We start from the raw sequence: 15,620 nt of genomic DNA on the forward strand, positions 1-15,620 counted from the left end.
ACCATTCGATTGCTCTAACTTGAAAACAGTAGAAAAACTTAGTGCTTAGCAACCAATCCTCGTGGGAATGATACTCACTCATCACTCTATTACTTGTGCGATTAGTATACTTGCTACATATTGCATGTTGTAGTAAACACGCATCAGCCGCACAATGAAATTGTATGTAAACCTAAATTTGCTTCATTTATATAATGAGGCAAATTTTTATTCCACCCCTAAAGTTTGCAATAACCCAAACTTATGTGGAATTACATATTAGTCCCTATTTAATTATTTAGTTAAATATTAATATTAACTCTAATAATTAAATTTGTAATTTTACTAAATTACTCCAATAATAAAATTGGACACATGCTACAACCTCAGTAAATTTAATTGCACAAGAAAATTACCAATATGCCTATTTGTCTAAAAGATGAATATGCCCTTCCAAAATTTACCATCCTTAAACTGTCTCCTAACTGTGTGACTCGTAGGCTCCTCATCATATCTGTAGTGACTAGTATCGCGATTGACACTAACCAATTGTCTCACTACACACAGACTAAGATTGGCCCCTAGCAAGGCATCATGGCCACCCGATAGATTCAGATTCAACAAAACAGCAACCTATCAATGATATGGTTACCGTGCAATCAAATCCTTTCATCATTTGTTATCTCATCGAGGTTGAGGTATAGAAATAGTGTCAACCTTAGTTATTCTCGATTTCTTTGTATTCAGTTACTGGACGAATGACTGGAACAATAAATTGGATTGGGCAACAACTAAATCCCACTATGGCCACATCTTTAGTGTTATTGCCATTCACTGAATTGCATAGTGAGATAACTTCTCCCGTACTCGGGAGTGATGAATCCTCTGTTGATCCACCATAATCTTGATACACTCCTCGATGTAGCTAATCACTACCGTATTGATAGTTCTAAATAGAACTATGTTAGGCTAGTGTCAAACTACACCAATCGGTGTAGAAGGCGCTCCGGTGATCTCACGTCTAAGGATCACATGGACCACCATTTGTTAAAAGATTTGTTTTATAGACACTAGTGTTACCATCTATATGGAATCCTCTGGTGGGCCAATCCAATGAACTTTCCTATAGCAAGCACCCATGTGTTGTACTAGGTTGTCGGTTAACAACATTGACAAGTGAGATCAGTCACTGCCTTTTGACAAGGTCATTTAACACTATAATAGCCTTACAATATTATCTATGTCCTTGGTCAGAATAATACTGGGGTTACGGAATGGTCACCACATGTGATCAAAGGGTTCTCACTATCAAGATTTGAAACATTTGATATCCTCGTCACGGTTCCACCATCCTAAGGAGATATATCAATACATACAACTATGATTTACAAGATATAGGAGAAAATGCCTTTTATTGATTAATAAACATTATTGAAAAGAGTCAATTCTACAATAATTGATTGGCTTTAGGGTACCTACTCTAACAATCTCCTACTTGCACTATAGCCAATCATTCATGTATTTAACATCGAATGACCCTAAGTGCCCATCATGCTTTTGTTGCAACAGAAACTTCAATAGTGGGTTAGTAGGTATTCTGTAAATCTATACATCCCCTTTCTGATCGATCTCTTAGATCAGATTGAATCAACTAAGTAAGTGTTTGAATTACTGGTGAGACCATGATTCCTTAACCACAGCAATGGCTCCATTGTTGTTGCAGTAGAACTTTACTAGATCAGCAATGCTTGGAACCACATTGTTGAGTGTTAGAAATGCAGATTTATTTTGTGATTTGGGGGTGAAATTGTAAGAAATTCAAGTTTAATGCATTATTTAGGATGAGTTTCCTTAATTGTTTTGTTATCTCCTAGAATCACGAGTTTTGTTGTGTTTTTAGGTATTCAGGTGCAAAAAGATGGATTATTCGTACTTGTGTTGGTGTTTGGACATCCTGGACACATCTAGTGTAGTTTAATCAAGGCAAGCGAAAAAAAACTGAAATTCCGCATTTAAGCAGCAGCAGTACACTTTTCTAAGCCATGATGTGAAGACAACAAAACTAATTTTGAGCTATAGCAGACCTTTTTGCGCCATGGCATAAAGTCAATGAAATCCAAATTGTGTCACAGCATGATAAGGTTTTTAAGAAAAAATTGCCAAGACTGAGCCATGACACAACTTCGCCAGAATATAAAAATGTCGCATTTCCAACCCTAATTTTGGCTACCAGTATTTACAAGTTTTCCATTTTGTCTAAAAACTATATAAAGGTAGCTTTAGTCTGTTTTTAAAGAGTTTTAGATTTGATATACACATTTAGGGAGAGAATACATTTGGGGCTTCTTGGAAAGGTGGAGCTTGGAGAAGAGAGAAGGTTCTCTTCCTCTCCTCCTCATTTGTCTTCATGATTATGGTTTCAGGTGTTGTTGTTTCTTTTCCTTTATGTTATATTTTTTTCTCTAGGGTTTTGATGTAATCTAATTGAAGGCTTGTGTTTTATTGTTAATCTATTTGTTTGATATATTCTATTATGTTCTAGATTCATTCATTGCATTTAATTCAATCTTTAGTTGATATTAGGGCTTGATCAACCTTGATGTTAGTTAATTGATTGTATGAGACAAGATTTCGTGTGGAATGATCGATTTGTAGCCCTACCTGAGTATAGATTTGTTATTGTCTTTAAGATTGTCATGTGCTTAATGGGTTTTCGTTACTAGACTAGGCTACATGCCACTAGCTGGTTTAGTTGATAGAAACACTAGGTTATTCCGAATGGCCGCAATAATACCTTAGAAACGAGAGACGCCATGCCTATCTTGATTAGCTCTATGAATGGATGATTTGTGTCTATGCGAATTGGTTCCTTCGTTGTTTAGACTAGGCTTTATGCCACTAGCTAGTTTGAATGATGAAAGTACTAGGTTGAACCCGATGATGTACGAACCCTAGAATGGAGTGGGGAGAACAATGGTTTGATGATGAACACGTAGCCTGATAATTATGACGGAGTTAGAGCCCTAGAGATCATTGTATATAATTAGATTTAGATTTACTTTAATGTCGTTTATATGTTTTCTTTATTTCAATTCTTGTTACTTTCATCAAGACATAGTTACGAGGACCGTAAGAGCATCTCCAGTCTCTGTGGGATCGACCCTTACTCGTTCACTATGCTACGATTGTGACTTGTGCACTTGCAAAGGATTAAACTTTGTATGTCTGTCAAGTTTTTGGCACCATTGCTAGGGATTGTTAAGTTGCTCTGTGATTTCTAATGACTTTACCTTAATTTATATTGCTTTTGTTTGTTTAAGTTTTGCTATTTTTGTTTGTTTAATTTTTTTTTTTTTATGCATAATGATGTTTGGCTTCTTTTTAGTGTGTTTTATTTCATTTTCAGTATTTTATTTTTTGTGTTGTTTTATTTGCTTTTATTTTGTTTTCAACTTGTATAAACTTTATTTACTTTTATGTTGATTTCATTTTTTTTCTTATTTGTGTGTTTGTTTTAATTTCTGCAAACTTTTTGATGACTAACTGAGAACATGGATTCTATTCCAAGACACCATGTGTTCTTTCTTTTGTGTAGGTAGATTTCATGTTGACTACGGGATGTGCATTCAATGGAGTTACTTTCGGTGCTTTCCGATCTGTTAATCAAGAGGGGTAACTTGTTTCTTTCCCTTTTCACCTCTACTTTGTGTTGATGGCTACATTGAAGATAGTGTAGGAATTTGGTTTGGGGTGGGAAAGTATGAAATTTATGTTTATGAATTCATGTTTATGCATGCCTATAAATTTTTTGTGAGTTTGTGGAATCTTTGTGTTTCCTAGATGATGTCAAATGTCTATGAGATAAAATGATTGCATGACATGTAGTGAATAAGAGAGGTTAATCTTTACCCTAGTTGAAGAACTATTCCGGATGTTGGTTTTGTTGTAGTTTGAAACTCTCGGGAATGTGGTCCGTTTGGTTGGTTGGTTCTAGCATTTAGAAATGTTTTGTGTGCAATCTTCCTATGATTTTTATGAGATCCCTAAAAATTCTAGAACCTATTTGATGATCACTTGAGGCAAAATGCTAGACAATGCATGATTTAAGAAATGACTTTGGCCATCTTTGGACCGTTTGAGCTTTTCAAGCCAACCTTATATATTTTTATCCTTAGTCACTAGTTAAGCGTTATTGCATATATTTAGCCTTAATTTTCTTTTTTTTTAATCCTCAATAACCTACCCGCTTTAACATTTAAACACATTTCCTACCTATGTTGTTCTTTTAAGAGGATTAATCTGAATTTTTGGAAGTGAATTGTGTGAGGTTTTGAGCTTTGTTATAAAATCTTGTGAAGATATGCAAAAGAACTGGTTGGGGGTTGTTATGTAGGAAAAGGGGGAAATTTGGTGATATCACTGCTTCCTAAGTTATGTGTTTTATTTTTATTCCAAAAGAAAAAAAAAATCAATCAACCAAAAAAAAAAAAAAAAAAAAAAGGAAGAAAAAAACAACAAGGAAGCATGAAAAGGGTATAGATTCAATTGTAGTTGGGGAGAGTGATGCAATAAAAATTAAATAGAAAAATAAAGGGCTTCGGGTTTGAGAGAGTAAGTTGTTTTGAGCGATTGTGTTTTTTGAATTGTTAGATTATTTATCTTAATTGCTTGAATCGCTTACGTTCTTTCATAACCCAATACCCTAGCTGTATGATATAAGCTTAATGAAGCCCTAATGATCTGAAGTTGTGCGTTTATTCTACATTAGTGGAGAGTGATCTGAAAAGTAGGCCTATGGAGTTTGTGTTTTTAAAGTTTTCATATTTATGGGATCAAAATTTTTTTTTCTTTATGGAGGTTGCAAGTGAGACTGCCTTTAAGGCTAGGATTGACAGTTTGTGGTATCGTGATGTGGTGAAATTACAACATCCAATGTGTAGCAAGTGCACTAGTCGCAAAAAATAATAAAGTGATAAGTAGAGTGTCGTTCCCACGAGGATTGTTTGTTAAGCACTGATTTTCCTAGTTGTTTATCAAGTTGGAGAACTCGAAAGATGTTTGGATTTGTGGGAGAAATTTAAACTAAAGTGAAAACAAAATTTACTACGTACTTAAAAACTAATTAAAGACAGGAAGTTTAATTCAAGAGAAATATCAATTAAAACAAACGGTTAGGGTTTTGACTTCACTAGGATTTTATGAATTAATTTACGAATTATACTACTTCTACACTCACATGCACGGATTATAAATCGGATCCCCTAATGTGTAAAACATAACTTCTCAGGCTCTGTTTTCCTACTTTTCCCTATTAAGCTTCCGCACCGAACAAATTGAAGGTTAATAGTTCCAAGTTCGTTAAGCTAAATAGAATCCTAAATTGATTTCATTGATTCTCAAACCTATCTCTAGCGATTAATACAACAATGGCAATTACCCTAAGAAGATAAAACATGATTCACTTCTCAGTCTCATCATGCTCAAAAAGTAAATTCAATAAGAACAAGAATAATCACACAATCCAGGCAATAGAATGTAAAAGCAACATCAATTTATTGAGAAAAACCCCAATTACATCAAAACCCTCACCCAACACAAGTTAGTTCATACTAAAATTAACACAAATAGAAATAAAAATAGTAAACAATGCTTTCAACATGTTGGAATTAAGAAAAGAGAACAAAATCTTCCCTATTTGATGAATCCAAAGAGTTCAATCTTCAATCTTCCCTTTTTTCTCCCAAAAATGTCGAACTCCCTATTAAAATGACTAAGTTTTCTTTATATAGTCAGTCCAAAACAAACCTAAAACTTTCGCCTAAATTAAAACGCACAGTTTTGAAAAAATAAATCTTGTAGATTTCGCGGCAGTTTAAAATTGTTAATCTATCCCGATAGTTTATCACCGCGGCAAAGAATGAGCTTTGCTGCAGCGAACTTTTTTGTACAATTATGAAATTACGAAACTGCCCTCCACTTGCTTCCTTGCTTGAATCTTCAATCTTTGGTGCTCTCCAATAGGAACAAGCTTCATGGTGCTTCAAATCCACTTCAGAACTCCCTCGAGTCCTGAGATTCGCTTGCTTCTGGGTCCAGAAACTCAATTCTGCTCATTATTTGCTCTAACTGCACGTTTTGGCCTAAAACATAAAATGTATGCAATTAAGTTGTAATTCAGGCACAAACGAAATAAGAAGTATCCAAAATCAAGCCAAAACCCTCGATAAAACAGTATAATCCTAGGATTATCAAATACCCCCAAACTTAAGACATGCTCGTCCCCGAGCATCAAGTACGAAATACGACTAAAAGAAAACAACTAACACACAGAAAAAGACAACAAAATTGAAAATGAAATGAGAGAAATTGAAATCAAAATCAAACACAAAGAACTGCCTAGAATTTTTACAAGTCTCAAAAATTGTTGAATCATTATTATTGGAAAATGCTTAACACTGCAAGAAGTTATAAGTTGATTGACTATTTTTCATTATCAGCCTCCTGAGTAGGTAATCCCCACTTCAGTCCACCTTCCGACTTCCCGGATTATTTTATGTAGAAATGTAAAGTTTATCAAATGGTGGTTGACTCCATAAGCCTAAGTATCGAACTACTCTCCACTAATGCGGACTAGACATCACTAAGGATCAAAAGGTCTTTACAGGCTTGTAACATTAGGCTCGATTAGTGGGCTCCAATGAAAAGGATAAGATAAACAAAGTAAGAGAACTCGGTTTCCTTTAAGCAAACACTAAGAACCACATCAATCTCCATTTTCTTTCACAACCACCGATCAAGGTGTTAACCATTTTATAACCCTCAACATGTGCAATTCTTATTTTTGATTCTGAGCTGAAACTCTCAATTTCTATTTCTTTTTATCTTTATTTCGTGTTTTTTTTTCTTTTTTTTAAACAATAATAAATTTGTTGAGGTCAATTACCCTTTCTTCTTGCCCTTCTTGCGACCCCCAAACTTATTATTTTGGTTCGTCAAAATCTGACACAACTCTCCAAACTCTTTTGTGTCTACCTTAAGTTCAGAATTCTCTTAAAGGTTATGACACGTGTTTAGGGTGAAATGTTTAGGCATTTTTAGTTGCACAGGAAGAATAGGACAGTGCTGATTTCATAAGGCTCAAATGGGTGACTAGAGAAATTTTCATGGTCGGCTGGAAAGGCTCAAACATTTCGAAAAACTACCTAAATCACTTCCTAAATAATGTCTATTCCTAGAATTTCGCCTCAAGCACTTCTCAACTAGGTTCTAGAGTCCACCAACATTATCAAGACTTCACCTAACTACATAAAATGTTTCTAAGCATGCCGAAATAATGAAAATGGTGGTTGAACCACTCAACAAACCTCTAGAAAGGAAAAATTACTCAACCAACCTAAACTTGAAGCAATGCTTAACATTTCCATGAATAAAATCTCAACAATCCTTTCTTATCATAGACTTATGCAATTCATCATTGGCAACAACAATACAAAACATAAAAACAACTAAACACAAAACAAAATTTCAAAATTTTCCACCCCCAAACTAAAAATGACATTGTCCCCAATGTCGCATCATGCACATCCCAGGAATAGAAAGACAAAATTAAAAAGGTACGAGATAGTTCCCTGATTAATCCGTGAAGTCTGATTTTCGTTCAACAGCATGCATGCCCATTCCTTGGCTTCCTCATCATCATCATCATCTGTAAAACAAATGAAATTCTATGGTGTCCTCTGTGTTAGAAATTTCCACTAAATAATATGAAAATATTACAACCTAATCTCACCCTTACAAACTAACAAGAAAATTCAACAACAATTAACAATCTAAAAAGAAAAGAAAATTATTTCCAACGTACAAAACAAAAACAAGAACAATTGAAAACAGAAAATACAAAACAAGTGTTTTAGGCTTGATTTTTGTCTTCCTCTTCTCCTTCAGCGTCATCATCTTCTTCCATGGAATCATCTTCTTCCTTTTCTTGCCAATCTTGCCATTGGAAGTTGGAAACATCAATGCCCAGATTGGTGCAGCAGTTGTATTGCATCTCGTACAGCATTCGGGTCTGCCCTACCATCCAATCTTGAAGTCGTTCCATCCTGTTCACCTTATCCAAAATTTGCTGTAGCAGCTCCCTTGTCAAGGATGTTGAACTGGATGTTGTGGCAGCTATTGTGGTTCTTTTTTGTTTCAATCCGGACCTGGGTCCTTCACTGGGAGGACGCTCGAGTAGCTTGAAATAATAGTTGGAATCGAGGGCTGGGGCAGGATGAATAAGTGGTTCATCGTCTGCCTTCTCGACTCCCGCTCGAGTGTAGAGCTTAGTGATAAGATGTGGGAAGGCAAAGCTGTAACAACTGCTGTAAACTAGTAAAATGCTTGTATAATAATATAGAAAATGGGGCCAAAACTTTTCTTTTTATTATATGTACTAAGTCTTTTATACACAAAGAGCATGATTTACAAAATGCCATTTAAAAAGACAAAAACAGTGGAAACAGTGAACTATTGCTCCTCGTTTGCCGACGCCCCTCCAACTGCATCATCACCTAGATCCTGCATCCACAAAGGAAAATGACGGGGTGAGCACAAAATAATGCTCAGTAAGTAAACCCTCTATTTGTCTAACCCCGTAACTATTTTTTTTTCTTAATTCTTTCCTCACACTTTCTTTCCATTGTTTCCTACTAATGTCATGGCCTCATCTTACTGAAGGTACGGCCGGATGGCGTTCACACAGTGCCGTCTCACTCTTCATGACTGTCGGGTGGAGTTCACACAACACCAACCCGCTCTTAATGACTACCGAGTAGGGATCACAAAGCACCTATCCGGTTTCCATAACTATCAGATGGAGATCACAAAGCACCTACCCGTTTCTCATAACTTTCGGGTGACGATCACAAAGCATCAACCCGTTTCTAATAACTATCGGGTGACGATCACAAAGCATCAACCCGTTTCTAATAACTATTGGGTGACGATCACAAAGCATCAACCCGTTTCTAATAACTATCGGGTGACGATTACAAAGCATCAACCCGTTTCTAATAACTATTGGGTGACGATCACAAAGCATCAACCCGTTTCTAATAACCTTCTCATTCACTCTACTCTAGAACTTCTCATTCTCTCTACCCTTAGAGTAGTTGCATTCACAAAGTTCTCTACTCATAGAGCAAGTGCATACACAAAGTTTTCTACACTTTCTTAAGTCAATTAATGCATATGGATGGTTCATGCTCATTAATGCACTTAGGAAATGCCAATATGCAAAGTTGCAATAATTAAGGTTCATAATTCATTCTCATGCTTCTCTTAGGCATTTCATCAAACAACTCATGTGCAGATAAAAAAACTCTTCTCTAACTACAACCCTATTTCTCTCTTTAACCATCCAAAATTGGAAGTAAATTCCCTTCCTTGAGCATAATCCCTATCATAGAAGAACACTCCCACAAGACAAACTCAATTTCATCTATCTTCATCTCAAACTCATCACACATCAACACTTCCATAAAGGAAATATATCCAACAACATAACATGAATACTTTTCTCAACTCAATTTCTCAACAAACAAACACATATCTCTACTCAATTTCTCAACAAGCATCAATTATACATGCATAAGGAAATCTCTACTGAAGAGAATTCTCAAATCTCAACTTGGGTTGGGATTTACTTACCTTGTGATGGAGAGATCTCACTAGCACTTCCTTTCTCTTGGTTTGCTTGATTTTTCTCTACCCTTTAAACAATTCAACAATTAAACCAAAAGACCTCAATAATCAAATATACACAAAATCTCACAAAACTTCACATTCAAAGCAAGAATCCTTACCTTAAGTGCCTTAGATTGATTTTCTACCCCAAATCGCTCCAAAAGCCCTCTAAACATCCTTTAACAAATGAAAGAGAAATTGAGAGGAAGTGAGAAAAGGAGAGTGGCGGTGGAGAAGATGAATGAAGGGTTTGAAATGACTTAATTCCTTTTAATATAATTTATACACAAGCATTCCCATTTTGCCCTTACTCTTCCTTGGAAATTCCATCTATGTCCTTTGATTTATTACAAACACACCCCCATATTAACATATTCTCCAAGAAAATTCCTTACATTTTACTCCCCACTTTCTCTACTAATTAGGGGTAGAATGGTCAAATTGCCCCTAGGGAAGAAAATATCTAAAACTTAACAAACAATTTGGTCGGCACGTCGCCGCGGTGAAACTTTCCAGCAGCTTCCCGTGGCTTCAACACCTCTTCGCCGCGGCAAAGATTCTTCTTCGCCCCGGCGAAGCCTGGAACACAAAACTTCCTTTATTTTCAACCAATTTCTAGGCAAATATTCAACATACCACTCAATCAAAGGCCAACCAACAATCATACTAAGAAACCGACTCAAATAAAAGCAAAAGAAGAAACATTAGCTACGTACCTCAAGTGGGGCGTTACAGAAGCTCCCTCGCCCTGGTTTGGCTGCATGCCTATACTCTCCATGATTATATTCCCCACATCCATTTTCTTTCCAATGGCAATGGAATAAAGTAACACTGCTCACTCAAAAACCACTGTACTATAATGCGTCTCCAGGACCATCCGCACACAAACAAAATACTGCCACAATCTAGCCATAGGAATCAAATTTGTTCCTTTAATTCTTCTTCTCCCCTTCTTCGAAATATCCCAAGAGGTACCCAGCTTTGCTATGACCTTAAGAATCTCCTCCTCCTTGATCTGCTTCTTCTTAAATTCTAGGTACTCATCACGGTCAATTGGATCAAGTTTGTAGAAATCATTGATAATCTTCTCATCAATTGGCACATTGATACCTCTCACATAAACATGCCCGGGATCACACTCAGGGAAGTTAGCATAAAATTCTCTCACTATTGGCTCTATGGCTAAATGCTCTGGTTCATGCATAAAGATATCCTAATTTCTCCCTCGATTCCAATCTTCTCTATGGATTGTGGTCAAACCTCTCTTGGCAATAAACCCTTTATCTTTTCGTTTAATCGTGCCTTCATAACGCTGCCTAGCCTTCTCATTTACAAACCTATTATCGACCTGTTTTCCTTCACCCATGGCAGTCGTTTTGAGCGGCATTTTGGTTTTCAATAGTGATCACTCAAATCTACCCCGAAACTAAAAATTCAACTTGATAATTCAACGCTAAAGTACCCTTTCTACAAACCACAATCATTCCTAAATTTACACCAAGGTTTCAAAAATTACACCTACACCCCCAAATCACCGCTCTTCCAAACTCAATCAAACCACTTCAAAATCGAAAACCCAACTTCCTCAACAACAAACAAATCAACCTTAACACTTCTCAAGTCAAAATCAATCCATAAATTGCATCAACATCCACAACTCAACAGATTCAATCAATTTCTCAAATTTAAAGCACTAACAATCGAAATTGATCAAATTTAAGGCTAGAGAACTTGAAATCTTACCACTCCCACGATGAATGCACCACCAATTTCGGCTTAAATTGCAATATCCCCAATTTTGGAAAACCTAGTGTTTCCAAACCTTTCTTCAATATTTTGCAAAAATCCTTGAAAAAGTGAGATGAATTAGTGTTTATGAGGGTTAAGGAGTGGAGTAGAGGGAAGAAAATTCACTGGAAAATCTCTAGACTGAAGGTGGAAGTGTTTGGCTCTTGGGTGTTCTTTGATAATTTTTGTAAAAATGAAAAGTCACACGACTATTTATAGAAAACAGACTTCGCTGTGGTGAAGTTCTTAATCCAATTACGCAACCCAATCGATGCCGCGGCAACGTAAATTTCTCGCCGCGGCAAAAATTTCTAGGGAATACAACGCCGCGGCGAATTTCTTAAAGCATTCGCGCAATACCGTAGATGCCGTGGCGAAGAATATTTCTCGTCACGGTCAAAACAACGCCGCGGTTAAGAATAAACTTTGCCATGGCGAAATCTGGAGAATTCCGATTTTCACCGCATTTTGATCAATCACCTGAGACACCAAAACTAATGAAATTAAACTAATTCCTAAGTCATAAAACATAAAAATAAATTCAAAACAACAAACAAAAAGAATTGAAAACACTTGGGTTGCCTCCTAAGAAGCACTTGTTTATAGTTGGAAGCTCGACTTTCTCAAGTCCTCATTCCGAGATGTCGAGTTTGACGGGTAGTGACTTGCAACTCATTGCCCTATCAATGTATGGCTTCAATCGTTGTCCATTGACCTTAAATGTCCTCTTTTCTTCATGTGAAATCTCTACAGCCCCGTATGGGTAGACTTCAGCAACTATGAAGGGTCCGGACCATCTAGACTTAAGTTTTCCAAGAAAGAGCCTAAGTCTAGAATTATATAACAAAACTTTCTGACCCACTTCAAAGTTTTTCTTCGTGATATGCTTGTCATGCCACATCTTGGTCTTTTCTTTGTAAATCCGGGCATTCTCATACGCTTCATGAAGAAACTCGTCAAGTTCATTCAATTTCAGCATCCTTTCCTCCCCAGTAGCTTGTAAATCCATGTTTAGCTGCTTGACTGCCCAATATGCCTTATGCTCAAGTTCTACCGGCAAGTGACATGCCTTACCATATGCCAACCTGAACGGAGACATACAAATTGGAGTCTTGAATGCAGTGCGGTATGCCCATAATGCATCATCTAACTTCCATGACTAGCCCTTTTCGGACGAGTTAATTGTCTTCTCTAAAATTCTTTTCAGCTTTCTGTTCGATAGTTCCACTTGCCTGCTGGTCTGAGGATGGTATGGTGTGGCCACTCTATGTTTCACTCCCTATTTTCCCAAGAGAGCATCAAATTGCCTATTACAAAAATGAGATCCCCCATCACTAATAATTGCCTGTGGTACTCCAAATCTTGAGAAAATGTTCTTCCTCACAAAGTTAACCACCACTCTGGCATCATTAGATGGTAATGCCACTGCTTCCACCCATTTCGATACATAGTCTATAGCTACCAAGATGTACATATTTCCATAAGAATTTGGGAAAAGACCCTGAAGTCGATTCCCCACACATCAAACAGTTCAATAACCAAAATGTTATTCAACGGCATCTCATCTCTCCTTGAAATATTTCCACTCCGTTGACATTGATCACATTCCTAAACTACCAGAAAAGCATCCTTGATGAGGGTTGGCCAATAAAATCCAGATTGAAGAACCTTGGCCGCTGTCCTAGTTCCTCCAAAATGACCACCCATTTCTTTCTCATAGCAATGCTGTAAAATACTCTCCATCTCCTCTTATGGGACACACTTATGTATCATTTTATCTACACAGTGTTTATACAGGAATGGTTCTTCCTAGAAATAAAACTTCAAGTCAGAGAAGAATTTCCTCTTCTATTGGAATGTCATGCCATTTGGGAGCACTCTCGATGATAAATAATTTGCAATATCTGCATACCAAGGTGCTTCCTCAACTTTCATCAATTTCTCATTCATGAAGGTCTCTTTGATTTGAGCTTCCTCTTCACTTCCCTGTTTTGGTTGTTCAATCCTTGATAGATGATCTACCACAACATTTTCAAACCCTTTTTTATGTCGGATCTCTAATTCAAACTCTTGCAGTAGTAGGATCCATCTTATCAGCCTTAGTTTTGCTTCTTGCTTTGCCAACAGATGCTTAAGTGTTGAATGATCTGTGTAGACTATCACCTTAGCACCTAGCAAATAAGAAAGAAATTTATCAAATGCAAAAACAACGGCTAACAGCTCTTTTTCAGTGGTGGTGTAATTCAACTGTGCATCAGTTAGTGTCTTCCCAGCATACTGAATTACATGCAAAACTTTGTTCTTCCTTTGTCCTAAAACTACTCCTAATGCAAAATCACTAGCAGCACACATCAATTCAAAAGGTAGTCCCCAATCGGGAATGGGTGAAAATACTAATAAATTCTTAAGAGTTTGAAAAGCATGCATGCATGCATCATCAAAATCAAAAGACACATCCTTAATTAGTAAATTGCAAAGGGGTTTAGAGATTTTAAAGAAGTCCTTGATAAACCGTCTATAGAACCCTGCATGTCCCAAGAAACTCCGGGCTGCCTTAACGTTTGCAGGTGGTGGAAGCTTCTCAATCACTTCCATTTTGGCTCGATCCACTTTGATGTCGTCCTTTGAGATTCGGTGACCGAGTACAATTCCTTCCTAAACCATAAAGTGACATTTCTCCCAGTTGAGCACCAAATTTGTATCTTGACATCGCTGTAAAACAAATGAGAGATTAGACAAACAATTATCAAAAGAAGAACTGAAAACAGAGAAGTCATCCATGAAGACTTCTATGAATCGCTCCACTATGTCACCAAAAATTGACATCATGCATCGCTGGAATGTGGCCGATGCATTGTACAACCCAAACGGCATCATTCTGTACTCAAAGGTGCCATAAGGATGATAAGCATATTTTACACTATGATTTTGCATTGAATTTTGATAGGATTTAGGATACTTTTCATACAATTTGGGCCATAATTGCTACTTAATTCTATTAATTTGTCTTTGTAGGCCTAAACGATGATTTTTAGCATAAATGACGGTTTTGAGTGTAAATTGTGTAACTTGAGCTTGAAAACTCGGAATGACCTGAATTTAGAAGCTTTGGAAAGCTAAGAAGAAGAGCTACAACGTTCATGTTTTGGGTTTNTAGATGATCTGCCACTACATTTTCTGACCCCTTTTTGTCTCGGATCTCCAATTCAAACTCTTGCAGTAGTAAGATCCATCTTATCAGCCTTGGTTTTGCTTCTTGCTTTGCTAACAGATGCTTGAATGCTGAATGATCCATGTAAACTATCACCTTAGCACCTAGCAAATAAGAGTGAAATTTGTCAAATGCAAACACAATGGCTAACAACTCTTTTTCAGTAGTGGTGTAATTCAGCTGTGCATCAGTTAGTGTCTTGCTGGCATATTGAATTACATGCAAAACTTTGTTCTTCCTTTATCCTAAAATTACTCCTAATGCAAAGTCACTAGCATCACACATCAATTCAAAAGGTAGTCCTCAATCGGGAATTGCAATAATAGGTGCAGATACTAACAAATTCTTAAGAGTTTGAAAAGCATGCATGCATTCATCATCAAAATCAAAAGAGACGTCCTTAATTAGTAAATTACAAAAGGTTTTAGAGATTTTAGAGAAGTCCTTGATAAACCGTCTATAGAACCCCGCATGTCCCAAGAAACTCCAAACTGCCTTAACGTTTGCAGGTGGTGGCAGCTTCTCAATCACTTCCATTTTGGCTCGATCCACTTTGATACTGTCCTTTGAAATTCGATGATCGAGTACTATTCCTTCCTGAACCATGAAGTGACATTTCTCCCAATTGAGCACCAAATTTGTATCTTGACATCGTTGCAACACAAATGAGAGATTAGACAAACAATTACCAAAAGAAGAACCGAAAACAGAGAAGTCATCCATGAAGACTTCTATGAACCGCTCCACCATGTCACCAAAAATTGACATCATGCATCACTGGAATGTGGTCGATGCGTTGCACAACCCAAAAGGCATCCTTCTGTACGCAAAGGTGTCATAAGGACAAGTGAATGTCGTCTTCTCTTGATCTTCAGAAGCAATGGCAATCTAATTATAACCTGAAAAACCATCCAAG

The sequence above is a fragment of the Pistacia vera genome, unplaced genomic scaffold (genome assembly GCF_008641045.1).
Source record: "Pistacia vera cultivar Batoury unplaced genomic scaffold, PisVer_v2 Contig359, whole genome shotgun sequence".
Lineage (NCBI taxonomy): Eukaryota > Viridiplantae > Streptophyta > Magnoliopsida > Sapindales > Anacardiaceae > Pistacia > Pistacia vera.